The sequence below is a fragment of the Callithrix jacchus genome, chromosome 12 (genome assembly GCF_049354715.1).
Source record: "Callithrix jacchus isolate 240 chromosome 12, calJac240_pri, whole genome shotgun sequence".
Lineage (NCBI taxonomy): Eukaryota > Metazoa > Chordata > Mammalia > Primates > Cebidae > Callithrix > Callithrix jacchus.
The window spans coordinates 44,551,171-44,565,797 of record NC_133513.1 but is presented as its reverse complement, the minus strand read 5'-3'; the positions used below and the strand labels follow the sequence as shown (position 1 = coordinate 44,565,797).

Here is a 14,627-nt window from a genome sequence, read left to right as displayed (position 1 = left end):
CTAAAGATCAATAACCAAATAGATACTTAAACAAATCTACAAGAGTCACAGATTCAAAGAACTCATTTTATTATTATTTGTAAATGTTTTCCTCCTGACAATCTGAACCTGGAAAGGGAGGGATGAGGAAAACTTTTTACCATCTTTCTTGGCCAGGTACCACAGACAGAAGCCTGGGAGAAGCTGAACTTGGTGAGAAATCTTACCCTTTTCTGCGGCATCTTCCAGTTCTCCCAGGATTTCACCTGTAGGTCCTGGAACAGGCAGGATGCCTCTGTTGGCCTCACCTTGGGTGCCAAATTGTAAATGAGGAAACATAATTTCTGTTCTTTCCCTTTTTAGATTCTTAGGCACTGTTGAGACACTCTCCTGAAAACAAAAGTCAGATTAAACAAGTGAGAAAAACAAGCAGAAGTGTATTAACACGTGCTATACCCATCATGCAGGAAAGGTCTCAGTTCAAAAGTATTTCTCAAGGCAGTGGCTTAGGGTCCTTGCTTAAATAATATTTTAACAAAAAGCCATAAATCCTACATAGTGACAAGACAAAGAAGAAAACATCATCAGGCTTCCAAAAGGTGGGAAAATACGGGAAGGTAAATTGATGGGGAGGGTAAGATCTGCTCCTAGATCCTCTGGTGCTCTTGTCTATGGGATCTGTCTCTGAGCGTGTTGTGCTGTCTTTGGCAGCACATGCACCAGAGTTGGAACAATACAGAGAAGAATAGCATGGCCCCTGTGCAAGGATGACACAAAATTAAAAAGCAATAGAAAAAAAAGTTTAGTTTAAATTTTAAAACATGTACGTTTTATTTAAAAAAGAAAGTGTGTCGTAAAACGAGCATGTCCTTAGGTGGGAAAAGCAGAGAGGAGGGGCAGAGTCTGCTCCTGTGTTTTAAACTTTAACTTTAATTGAAATCCCCAGTATGTTAGAAAGGAATACTTCAGTTATAATTCCTCTGTCTCTCACACATGTATTGGAGGCTCTGTAAAGGATGGAAGACTTGTCAATCATCTCTGTGTTTGCATTCATAGTGTAAGACAAACAACTGGCACTAAGTAACTATTTGTTGAATGAATAAGTGAACACCTGAATGTGTGGTTTGCAGTATGCTCAGTTATCTTACTGGCACCAAATATAACCTTTCGCATAAGACCAGTATCAAAATTAGTAAATATTTTGTGAGAATTTATTTGCCACATAGAAATCATTTAATAAATGCTAAACCCTTATTTGAACTACAAAAAGAAAAAAAAATCACTCAAGAGGGTGAGGGAAATGAATATAAATTTAACAAACCTCGACATAGAGTTTTAATTATTTAATGATTTAATGAGTCTGAGAGTGGGTGAGCGCATGACTGATTGCTTCATGGAACCCAAGGGGTTATGAGAAAGGACCGAAGTTAGCTAGAGACCAATACTCTTAATTTGAGAAATACTTAGGGGGTGTCTACTTAGTGCCAAGTGAAGTATAGAGTAAGATTGGGCTTCTATGATGAATAGCTCAGTATTCACCAAGCTGTAATTACTTTAAAAAGTAAAAGAATGTTTACCTAGTTTGAATAAATTTTAACACTTTAAATAGTATCCTGAAGGTAAAATTTGAATTTAGAGCGTTTGGAGATCCTAGCAACATATGTTCCCTAATTCCACCTTAGGTTTTGATTGACTACACGCTACTTCCACCTAATGTCTCTCTGGATCAATTGAATCCTAAGTCTAACCATTAAGGATAATTATGAAAACTAATTATTAGGATCAATATCAATTTTGTTCATGTACATAGGAGGAGGGGGTATCAAAGCACTTAGGAACCTTTTAGCCAAAATCTTGAATTTGTTGCAGCCCAGTCTGAGCCCTAAGCCCTAAGGTCACTGTGACAAAGATAGAATTGCTCTCGCTCCAATGTTGATTTTACTGCTCTTCATCAGCAGTCCAATTCTGCAGATGTCTGGAGAGGCACCTTTATAACAGAAATGTCATGAGCTTGGGAACCAAACTGAGTCTGCCCTTTATTTAAATGTTTCATAAACTTGAACAAATTGGTTTTCATCTTGGAACCTTGGTTTATTTACCTGAAACGTCAGGGCAAATTGCACCTCATGCAGAATTTAATGGGGTCATAGTCACGCAGGCCTGGGGTGGTCCTGAAAGCAGAGGACTGACAAAGGGTCCCCCTTTTCTCTTCCTCAGAATCAAGAGCCTTGTTATTGGAATTTTTCATTTTAACCCCTGAGTTTCTTGATAATTCTTCTCCCTCTCTGCAACTCTGGTCAAAAGTTCAATGTCAGCAATCTTTAAAAGGCAAAAGCGTTGGGAGAAAAGAACCCAAAGGCAAGAATTCCTTGTCTCTTTTTTGTACTTCTAAGGTCTCCTGAGCTGCCGTTTCCTGCCTCAGCTAGATATGGCTTGAAAGGATGTTGGGTGTAGATTCTGAAATTTTCATGTCCAGTTATGTAAAATGAAAAAAACTGGAATGGATGTGGAAATGTCCATTTGTTATTATTATAATCTCATACTCTATCTTGGTTTCTGATCTGATCGCTATTTAGTCAGCAATAGCTTAGACTCTCAGTTTCTTCCTCTGTTAAGCAAGTAATGATCCGTCAACAAACACTCCAGTAAGTGCTCTTTAAAGGGACCTTTTCATCCTTTTGTGATGTAAAGAGTCTTTATGGCAGAAAGGAGTCCACCTTCTAATTTAGTTTTTTAAAGTAGGATATTCAGGACTCCCTTTACCTATTCTATTTAGAACTTAATTACACATAAAATAGTGTGTATTACTTTTCTTTCATTAGTGTAAAACATTACTATAGGTTTAGCAGCAAAAACAAACTTGTTTTCCTCAGCTCACACTTTTGTAGGTCAGAAGTCCGGTTCAGGAGGGCTCTGCTAGGTTCTATACTCAGGATCTCAGGAGACAGAAACCAAGATGTGACCAAGCTGGGCGCTTCTGTGGAGGCTGGGGGAGAGAATTGGTTTTTAGTCTCATTCAGGGTGCTGATATAATTAAGCTCCTGTGGTGATGGGCTGAGGCCCTCATTTCCCGGTCGGCTGTCAGCTGGGGCCATGCTGTGCCCCTATACACTGCCCACATTCCTTCTCAAATGCTCACCTCCGTCTTCATACCAGCAACAGTGCTTTGAAGACTTTCTTTTTACACCTGGCATTTCCTTCTGCTTTTTTCTCCTGTTAAAGAAAAAAGTATTCAATGACACCTGTTAAAGCACAGTCATACAGACTTTATTCGGGGCCACCACAACAGACGTGGGGACGGCAGCAATGAGTTTTTCAGTGGAGAGAGATTGGACTCATCTTTGAGTACAACATGGGCAAGTGGGAATTTATAGCTGGGGAGCAGGGTGGGAACAGTGGATGAGAAATTATGAAGTAGAAACATCAGGGTAAAGGAAGTTCTGGCTGAACCGACCTAACAGGATTCTTGCTGCAGACATCACCTGGGAGATGGTGGAGGACAGGAGTCCAATCAGATATCGAGGGTGGGGAGTTCTTGCTAAATCGACTTAGCAGAGTTCTTCCTAAAAGTGGATTTTATAAGGAAATGGACAGATGGGCCTAAAGAAGATTCAGGAGGCTGATTAATGTTTGATCAAGCAAAGAATTTCTGTCACACCAGAGAAAGCTTTGTGCATTTCAGGACTTATGTTTAGATTGGGTCAACCCAAATAATCTCCCTTTTTCAAGATCACCTGCACTATATGACATACAGAGCCATGGGAATACTATCTCTTCACAGTCACAGGTTCCATCATGGAATCTTGAGTGCCATTTTTAGAAATTCTATCCACCACAGGTACGTCTCTACCAAAAAATAGTTTTCCACTCTGTCTCCTCCTTCACATATCGTTCTCCTGAGTGTTCTTCAGAAGGATACTGACATCCTTAGGCAAGAAGTCCTGGGAAATTAAATAAAAGTAGACAGAGTAACAGCAGCAGAGGAGAAATCAAATAAAAACAAGAATTTCTCAGAGATTTCCTTGAGTTTACATCATTGAAAACTAGGAGCTTCCAAGTTTGAACCAAAGCCAAGTTCTGAAGTATCTCACTGAGACTGGGGAGGAATGTGTACCAACTCAAGTTTCCTTGAATTAGACAGAATAATTTCACTGAGCAGCTAGATTATATAATAAAGCCTACCAAGCAACTTTAATTAGTGTGAGCACTCACCATTTGTCCATGGACTATTAGATTAATAAGTGATACCAAACCAAGCTTATTCTGCCCATACACAGTAAGCCAATTGCTGATGAGTTTTACAAAAGGGAGTTTATTCATGAGGCAGCCAAGTGAGGAAATGGGAGAAAAGGTCTCCATTCCATCTCCCTAAAGATGGGATTTTAGGGATATTTGTGGGATAGAGGAGTAAAGTGGTCCAGGCATGGGGAAAGGTGATTGGCGGTGGGGAAAGATGATGTAATCGTTGGTCTTTGCAAGTGTAGCTGGGAGTCATGACTCTTCACAGAACGCATGTTCAGAAAAAGGGGGCGTTCCCATGATCTGAGGAAGGAATTTTTGGCCTTCTGACGTCAAAAGGTCACATTTTAGGCATTTGTGCAGGCCCAGTTGAAACCAGACAAGAGCTGTTCCCTAGCTCCTGAAAAACAAGTTAAAGCAAGCATTATCATAGCGACATACACATCAGATATATTATCTGTAAGGAAGCTAGTGGAAGTTGAGTTACATATTGTTTGGCTACATGACTTTTAGCTATAAAGTTTTAAGATCAACTAGAAGTAAACGGTTAAAAGCAAGCAAGGCAGGTTAAGTTTGGCTGGCTTAATCGGGTCAGCCTTCACTTTCATAAGGACTAGAGTACACAGTTATTGAGAAGACTAATAGGCAAGAGAGTTCTTAATTAAAACAAGACGTTAATTTTCTTATAGATTGATTTATAATTTTATCTTAATTATCCATTTATATTAAAATATATACTACAGTGTATCATAGCTAAGAGGGGAAAAAATTCATTAAAATCATCCATGTGCTGTGGGCAAACACCTTCACAAAACACAAGATGAAAAGTATCTAGGCCATAATTCCTGATTGTAGTCATTCATTTTTCAATAAGTGTTGGGCACTTACCACATGCCAGACACTGATGTGGGGCTGAGAGAGACAGCAAAGAACAGAACGTGCCCAGATCCTGTCTTCACAAGATTTACATTCCAGGGCCCTGAGAACTGAACTGCTGCACAGGTGCTCCTGAGCATGAGAAGCAAAGCTGGTTTCTGTAGAATAGTGACACTGCAAGAGCGGGGCCCAAGGCAAACACCCATTGCCTACCTGAGATCATGTGTCAGGACCAGAGCTTGGTCAGAGTGAAGGTTAAAAGCAAGCTACTGTCCCTGGTATATGTAAGAAGTGCTTTATTGCCTCCCACAAATTCCAGAGTCCACCTTAGCCTGCTCTGGAAAAGTGCATATATTCAAACGGGAAGACTTAACCTAGAGACTCCAAGGTTTACCTAGGGGATATATGGACTCCATATTGTTTAAAATACGTAACAAGATTTTTCTTTCATGGGACTTTGGGTAAGATAGTGCAATTTGAGCACAGGGTTTAATTGCCCTTCTCTTGAATAATTCCACTGGAAAGATTCATAGGTAATAAAAATAAGGGAAATTTTCATCAGGCTTTGTGTTGCAATCAAAAGTGAAAAAACTAAACTTGAGGGATTTCTAAATTATACCTTATTTCCATCCAGGAGAAAATACAGAGGCATGCCTAAACCTCCAAAGGGTCATCCATAGGCTGATAAGGCATAGTCAAAAAGAGCATTTGTTTATATACAAACCTCACAGCGAATTTGGAAAATCTTCCTGGCTGATTGGGATTTGCAGATGCCAAGACAATGCACTGATGAAGGAATAGTTGTGAAGCGCCGTTAGGAGCAGAGCCCAGGAGGGAGCAGAGTCAAGAAAGCCCCTGACCCCAAGAAGAAAGCACAGGTGCCTTTCTAAGACTGAAGAATGTCCCCAAGAGGGAGGTTAGAAGAAATCCCTCTTCTCCATAGTCAACACTATAGAGAGGGCAAGGGCAGGAGGCAAGATCAGCCTTGGGCAGCTCTTTTCCTTCTTAACATGGGCAGGCAGTATTTAAAAACAACTGCCCTAAGTTCCCTCAGGCTCATGAGCTTGGAGAAAGCAGCCAGTGCAGCCAGCCCAGGCTTTCCCTTCACATAGTTAATAGCAACGGAAGCTATCACCCAGCACACACTATACATATAGTTATTTTCCCTTTTAACAGATTGTAAAACTGAAGCACACACACCTAAAAAACTTCTCTGTAGTATAAAATTTTAGAGCTAGGATTCTAAACACCACAATTAGATAAGGTATAATTTAGATGTCCCTCATTAGTGAGTTATGGAGCTAGGATGCTAAACACAGCAATTAGATTGCAGAGGCCAAATTCTTACTATTTCATATCGCCTCTTTCAGGAAGAATGCTGAGCACTGTTATGACTTTCAGCCAGGTTCAAGCAGAATGATTGAACAGAGCTGGCACTCATGCACCTCCCCAGTCAAAGATAATAAAGGAGAATATGCTACCCCAAAATAATCCATGTTGGTATATAGATAACTTTGAGCTGAGGGCAATTGAGAATCAACAGATGCACAAACAAGCCATCTTGGAGCTTCCCTTATCTGATAAAGAAGCAGAAACTTCTGAGAAATGAGGACCACCATAAATTCTTTCTCCAGAGGAGTTTTATGGTCACGAAAAAGATGGAAAGTCAGCACCAAGATGAGTCTGCTCGAACCTTCCTAAAATAACACCTATCTTACACGAGTTCTCTCAGATATTTACCGTCACATAATTTACTGTCCCTAGAAGCCCACAACTCCCCTCTTTCCTGTAGTCACTTCCCCATAATGTATCACCTTTTGTTCAAATGGCCTATGACCTTACAATTCTACCCAATTCTTTGAGTGTTCCTTGCTTTGCTGTCATCTTGTTTTGTAAAACCCCTATACTTGTAAAAATATTAGCATCAATAACATTTATATGTTTTTTCTTCTGTTAATATGTCTTTTGTCAGCTTAATTTGCATACCCCAACCACTAAACATTCAAGAGTAAAGGAAAAGGGGAAAACATTTTATTTTTTCTCTACTATAATAAGAAGAATCACAGAGATGATACAATCCTGAAATAATTTCACAATGTGGTAGCTTCCTCCCCATTCTTCTCAGACTGAAAAATTGCAAAAACATGCCTTTCCTTGCACCCTTGTGTGAACTGTGAGGACTTGGTTAGAGATCATCATCATTTTATTTAATTTTATTTATTATTTATTTATTTATTTAAGATGGATTCTTGCTTTGTTGCCCAGCCTGGAGTTCAGTGGCATGATCTCAGCTCCCTGCAACCTCTGCCTCCCAGGTTCTATCCATTCTCCTGCCTCAGTCTCCCAAGCAGCTGGAACTACAGGCATGTGCCACCATGCCTGGCTAATTTTTGTATTTTTAGTAGAGATGGGGTTTCACAATGTTGTCCAGGCTGGTCTCAAACTACTGACCTCAGGTGATCTGTCCATCTTGGCCTCCCAAACATAATTTTCTAATAGATTTCATATTAGTTACTATTTTGCTGACAGATAATACCAGCTATTTTCAGAATTTGGGCTCTAAGGATGAGCTAACCTAGGGAAATGGCACTTCTTGGGAACATGGTACTGGAGAGTTAAGGAGAAGAGAATCTGCCTGTGTCTGGTGTTTTAAACAAGGGAAGTGGCAATCCCAGATGGGGAGGAGAGTGCTCACCAAAGGCCATACTCACCTGATCACTGCACCATGTTTTCTGATGGCCCCCTAGGAGGACACTGGCGAATGCAAATGTGGAGAGATAAATGGGATGGCAACTTTAATCATGAGGGTAAGACAAACTCATCTGGTCTCCATCGCCCAAGGAGAAACAGAATAGACAGAGACAAGAATGCAGAGGCAATCACCCTTCCTGGCTCTCAAAAGCAAGGTATCCACAGCCAAACTGTTTCTAGGATAAAAGGAGAGATTAGAAGTGAGCCAGTATTGGGTTTAAGTGCCTGCTTCCCATTTATTGCAACAGTAAACTACAGCAGTTGCTTGAGTCACAGACTATTCTGTCACACGGAGACTGTTGTTACCTATCTACTGCATTGGTGTAGGAATGAAATGCAATGGGTATGTCATCCTGGCAAGTGCTTGTCATGGACACACAGACTCATTCTTATGCTCACCTACTCCTCTTTATTCTCCACACATTAGCACAGAACCCAATGTAAACTTTTAAAATCATGAACAGATTCATGCAGTTTCCGTATTTCAACCTTTCAGTGACTTGCCATTACCCTGAGAACAAATTCATCTTTTTCTCCACAGTCTACATGGTCTGCCCATGGCTGACATCCCAGCCTCACCTTTAGCACCCTCCCCCTTGTCTACTGGGCTTCAGTCCCACTGTTGGATCACTGCCCCTCCACTTGCCAAGAGTATGCATACCCAGGGCTTTTGCATGTGCTGTTTCTTCTTACTCAAAACCCTTCTCCAGATATTTACATAGGCTCATTCCCTCAGTTTATTTAGGTCTCTGCTCAAAGGACACATCTCAGAACACTCTTCCCTGCTTTATCAAAAATAACCATCTTTTTATGCCTGATCTCCTTACCCAGCTTCAATCTCCGTCTTAAACATTACATTATACATTTATTTATTCATCTTCTTTCTGATTTTTTTGTAACACACCATGGGTTCCAGTCCTCTCTATTCCAATGCCCAAATCAGTGCTGGCACATAGATAATACATTTAAGATACCTATGCCTTCCTTCTTTCATCCCTATCCTCCCTCACTGACTACAGAATCTTATTCAGAATATATGAGAATCAGAGTTGTGTTTTTATAACTCAAGGAGTCAGTCCCCTCCCCTGTATCACAGGCATCACCACCTTTGCCTGTGAAACCTACATTAAGAGTGCGTTCTCTGTCCACTTCCTCTTTTGTGTCCTGACAGCGTGGAGCTTCCTGAGCTCTGCATCCTTGTCCCCTGCTAGGGGGAAGCTGGAAAGAATTGATTGTTCCCCAGAACAGCCTGCCTCATCTTCGGATCTCCCACTGCATCCCCCCAGTAAGTGCCTAAGTGCCACTGTGTGCTCTGTAGCCAATGACTGGTATTCTTATAGGCACCTGGTAAGCTTTATGAGCCTTTATAGCACTCAATACATAATAAATAATAATATACTGCCAGATGATTACTCTATGACTGCTGCTATGATGAACCATTCAGGGGGAAGTAATAACCATGAACAAACAGAAAAGCAAACAAAGAAACAATCTGTTTTGCTGCACCTAAAATGAATCTAGGAACACAGAGAGATTCATCAGAAATTGAAATACTTTGTTGACAAAGGCATGGAGATAATAGGTGTGTTTAAACATGCCTTTTTCTGAACAGCTTCACTGTGCTCTGCCAGCACACTGTTCTCTTGCCCTCACATTCATGGAGGTGGCACAAGGGGACAGGGGTAGGGAGGAGATGAGCATGGTCTACTCATCATAGGTTGTGACCTGAAACCTTGAGTCCATTGAAAGCTAGTTTTTCTCTGATTCCAACAGGCTAGCAGTTGGGCTTTCAGAAGTGAACAATAATGAGGTATGTAATCCTTTAATAGAACCAAGTCAATAAATATATCCTATACTATTATAACTCTTTTTTCAACTCCTGTACTTGTCAGAGGGACTTGGGGGTATAGTGTTTTTTACAGTCCTTGTCCCATTGAAGGAATACTGCTAGATGTCTGAATGTCTAATAGCAATAAAACACAAGGTGCCAAAGATTGGATTCTGTTAAAAACTAATGGCTATACTGTATGATTCCATTTATAAAGCAACCTTGAAATGAAAAAATTACAGTAATGGAGAACAGATCAATAGTTGCCAGGGGTTAGAATCAGAAGGAGAGTATGATTATACAGAGGTAGCAGCGTGAGGGAGGTTTTTTGTTTTTTTTGTTTGTTTGTTTGTTTATTTTTTTGTTTTTTGCAGTGCTGGAAGAGTGCTATACTCTTCCTGATTGTGGTGGTGTCAACAGAAATTTATACATGTAAAATTCCATGCTACCATACATCATCATCATCATCACCACCAACAACAAAAGCTGATAAAAGTCAAATAATTCCTGTGGTTTAATTAATAGTGTAACACTACTGATTTTCTGGTTTTGAAAATGTACTCTGGTATATAAGATGTTATCACTGAGGAAAGCTAGGGAAAGCACACACAGAAACCTCCAGTATTATTTTTGCAACTTCTGTGAGTCTTAAATTAGTTCAAAAAAGTTGAAAAAATGCAAAAATAAAACCCTAATGGATATATTCCAGTTCTAGGTCCTTTGGAGTAACTATGTTTCTGTTGTCTTTTCCATTGCTGACTACACAATCAGAGAATATATGGAGGAGATATTTTAGGACAGTGAAAAGTAAATAGTAGCAAATGGGTTGGAAAGAAGACCAGAATTCAAAGCATCACCAAATGGTGGTGAGTTTATACATTTTTTCCCCACATTATCCTATAGGATGAATGCAATTCAAACTGAAAGTGGTCATTGGCACAAACAGAGAGGCCTCCAGGAAAAGCTCTCCATTTCTGGCTCCAGGAGCTTGGAAAGCAACTCTGAAATCTTAAAAGGAATGTAGGAATGTGGAAATCCTCTGTTGTTGGTGTTGTGTTGCTGTTGTGTATCCTTCAAGTAATATCATGGCAGTAGTGGCAGAAACCTCTCTAGCCAGTGGGGTTGCGAACCCAGGAGTGTGGAGACAGCTACCATTGCCTTTTTCCTCACGTGTCCTCCTTCCACTTGACCCCATGCAAAGTATAGTCATGGAAGTGTATGGCAGGGCAGGAAAAATAAAGCCACCATACTTTGTCTGGAGGACCAAAAAGAGGAGTGCCAGGGACCCTTTGGAGTCTGTAGAAAGCCACTGGATGTACTTTAACTGCGAAACTGTGAAGAGAGAAGACACCAAGAAGACATACCCTGTAAAGTAGTTTAAGAAATTCTGGGCTCACTTTTAGGCTGCACACGCGTGGATCTCATTACACTGAGTGTACAAAGATATAGAGAACTAATAACCAGATCATTGACGAAGTCTCAAATCCACCACAGGGTGGCACACCTGTGGGCAAAATATGAACAGCACTGCGAGGCACTGAGCAGTGAACTGAGATTGAATTCACAGACCACAGAAGGCAATTGAAACTTGTAGTCTGAACCTAGTCAGGTTGCCTTGCTACTAAGAGAACCATATCAACATTTGCCATAGAATTTAGATACAAACCAGAGTACAAAACGTAATATTCAAAACATCCAGGAAATAAGCCAAAATTACTTGCCATGGAAAAAATAAAACCAAGAAACTTTGAATTTGCATGAGCAAAGACAAATAACAGTCACACATGTCAAGATGACCCAGATGTTGGAATTACTTGGTAAAGGCTGTAGAGCATCTATTATTCAAAGGGCTTGAGAAGCAATAGTAAACACTCCTCAAAAAAAAAAAAAAAAAAAAAAAGGAAATACAGAAGTTCAGCAATTAAATAACAGATATAAAGAAGAATCAAATAGAAATTTTAGAATGGAAAAGTATAGTAACCAAAATGTAAAACTCACTAGGGGCTTAATAGCAAAAACAGAGAGGAAAAGAATGGGCAGAGCCCCAGAGATCTGTGTAACAATAATAAAATATTTAAAATGCATGTCATTGGAATTTTAGACCGATAGACGAATCTTGGTAAATATAATAGGCTATTTTCCTCTTCTCAAGTTTTAAAAATGTATTACATGGTAGAAGCAAAAATTACAACATTCTTTTTTTAATGTAGGTTGATAACATTTTTAATGTAAGCTGTCATAATATGAAAACTATAATGTAAAGGAAGGAAGGTAAGGGGAGCTACGTGAGCCTAAGTTTTCTATATTCCACTTAAAGTACTAACATTCTTAGAAGTCTATAAAAAACAAAGGTTTGTTGTTGTTGTTGTTGTTGTTGTTTTTTGAGATGGAGTCTTGCTTTGTAGCTCTGGCTGGAGTGCAGTGGCGCAATCTCAGCTCACTGCAACCTCCACCTCCAGGATCCAGATTCAAGCAATTCTCCCACCTCAGCCTCTCAGGTAGCTGGGATTACAGGCACAAGCCACCATGCCCAGCTAATTTTTGTATTTTTTAGTAGAGACATGGTTTCACCATGTTGGCCAGTCTGGTCTTGAACTCTTGACCTCATGATCCACCCACTTCAGCCTCCCAAAGTGCTGGGATTACAGGAATGAGCCACCACACAGCCAAAGTGTATATTTTAATTGTAAGAGCAGCCAGTAATAAAAAGATAAAGTAAAAACCATAATAGATCAATTAATACAGAATAAAAGACACTTAAATGTCACTCAATAAAGGCAAGAAAGGAGAAACAAACAAATGACAAACAGAAGTAACAGAAAACAGACAATGAAATAGTAGAGCGAAATCCAAATCTGTTAATAATCTTGAATGTAACTGGTCTAAACACAGCAATTAAATAAGAGAAATTTTCAGAATGGACTTTTAAAAAATGGCTCAACTATATGTTGTGTACAATAAACTCACTTCAAAGATAACAAAATAGGTAAATAAAAAAAAATAAAAGGATGGACAATCATGTCCCATGCAAGCAAACATTAACCCACAAAAGCCTGATTGGCTATATTAATATGAGGAAAGAACATTTCAGAGTAGAGAAAATTATAGGGAGTCCTTGTGTATGAAATAACAATAACGATCCTACATGTATGTGTATTTAACAACAGAGCTTAAATATGCAAAACTGACAGAAATTACAGGACAAGTACAAACATTTACAATTATATTAGGATATTTCAACATATCATTTAGTAATATAAAAAACTAGAAGGCAGAGAGTCAACAAGGACATTGAAGAATTAAATAAAATTATCAACCAACTGAATCTCATTGATGTTTATAGAACACCACACTCAATGGCAGTGGAATACCCATTCATTTTAAGTCCACATGGTACATTTACCAAGATACTCCATAAACTGAGTCATTTAAAAAACTTTATGAAGTTTAAGCTAGTTAAACTCTGCAATATTCTCAGACTTTAATGGAATTAAACTAGACATCAATAGTAGAAAGATGACTGAAAAATCTGCAAACACCTGGATATTACGTACTCCACTTTAAAATAATCTGTGAGTCAAAGAGAAAGCTCCAAGATAATTTAGAAAAAATATATAACTTAAAGAAAACAAAAGCGCAATACATCAAAGTTGTGTGCAGTTAAGGAAGTGATTAGACTCAAGTTCACAGCAATTACATTTGTTAGGAAAAAAGTTCTGAAATCAATATTCTACACTTATAACTTAAAAAAATAGAAAAAGAGCAAAATAAACTCAAAGCAAACTTAAAGAAGAAAGGATAAAGATAAGAGTAAAATTGAATAAAATTGAAAACAACCAATATTAAATATCAATGAAAGCAAAAGCTGGTTCTTTGAAATGATCAATGAAATTGATAAATATCAAGATTATTAAAAAAAAGAGAGAGAGAAAAGACATAGATTATCAATAGTAGAAATGAAAGAGGTGCTCTCACTAAAAATGACATACATATAAAAAGAACAGAGAGTGAATACCCAGCTCAACTCTAGGCACTCTCTTCAATAATTTATTGAAATGATGCAACTCTTCAAAGACTGTAAACTACAAACTCACACAGGAGGAAACATACAAATACTCTTACATATATTAAATAATTTGAATTTGTAGCTTAAGAATCTCCTGAAAAAGAAATTCCAATCTCTGATAGTTTCATAGGTAGTTGTAGCAAATATTTAAAAAAAAAATCAGTTGTTGAGAATATCTTACAAATAATAGAATAAATTTTTTTTCTACATAATTTCATGAAGATGGCATCACTCTATACCAAAACTAAAGCAGAACAGTGGGAAAAAAGAGGAAAACTACAGACCAATATCTTGCATAAAAAATGCAAGAATCATCAACATATTATCAAATTTAATGAAGCTATACAAAAATTATCATAATGATAATGATAATTCACCACAACCAAACGAAATTTATCCCAGTAAAATAAGACTTGGTTCAATGTTCAAATAGCAATCAATATGATCCATCACATTCAGAGTTGGAAGAAGAAAAACAACATTATCAGATTAATTGATGTAGAAAAAGAATTTGACAAAATTGAACATCCATTTATGAAAAAACTCTTTGCAAACCAGGAACAGAAAGGAACTTCCTCAATTTGATAAAAGGTATCTACAAACAAAATCTACAGCTACTATCATACTTAATAATGAAAGTCTGAAGGCAAGAAACAGAAATTATTTTTAAGAAACAAATTAGACATGAATAAGTAAAACAGTCTCGATTCACAGAATAATGTCTATTCACAGAGACATTATTGTCTATATTAAAAAATCCCAGAGAACAAAAAGCAAAAACAAATAACAAATGTTGGAGAGGATGCAGAGAAGAAGGAGTGCTTATATACTGTTGGTAGTAATATAATCTAGTACAGCCATTTTAGCAAACAGTATGGAGACTCCTCA

At 38.4% G+C, this 14,627-nt stretch overlaps 1 non-coding gene across 1 annotated transcript; it reads left to right on the top strand.

The window, feature by feature from the left end:
* Positions 1-674: 674 nt before the first annotated feature.
* Positions 675-782, top strand: LOC118146511 (U6 spliceosomal RNA). Its single transcript, XR_004732371.1, has one exon. It is a non-coding gene; the product is annotated as a U6 spliceosomal RNA (small nuclear RNA).
* The last annotated feature ends 13,845 nt before the right edge of the window (positions 783-14,627 follow it).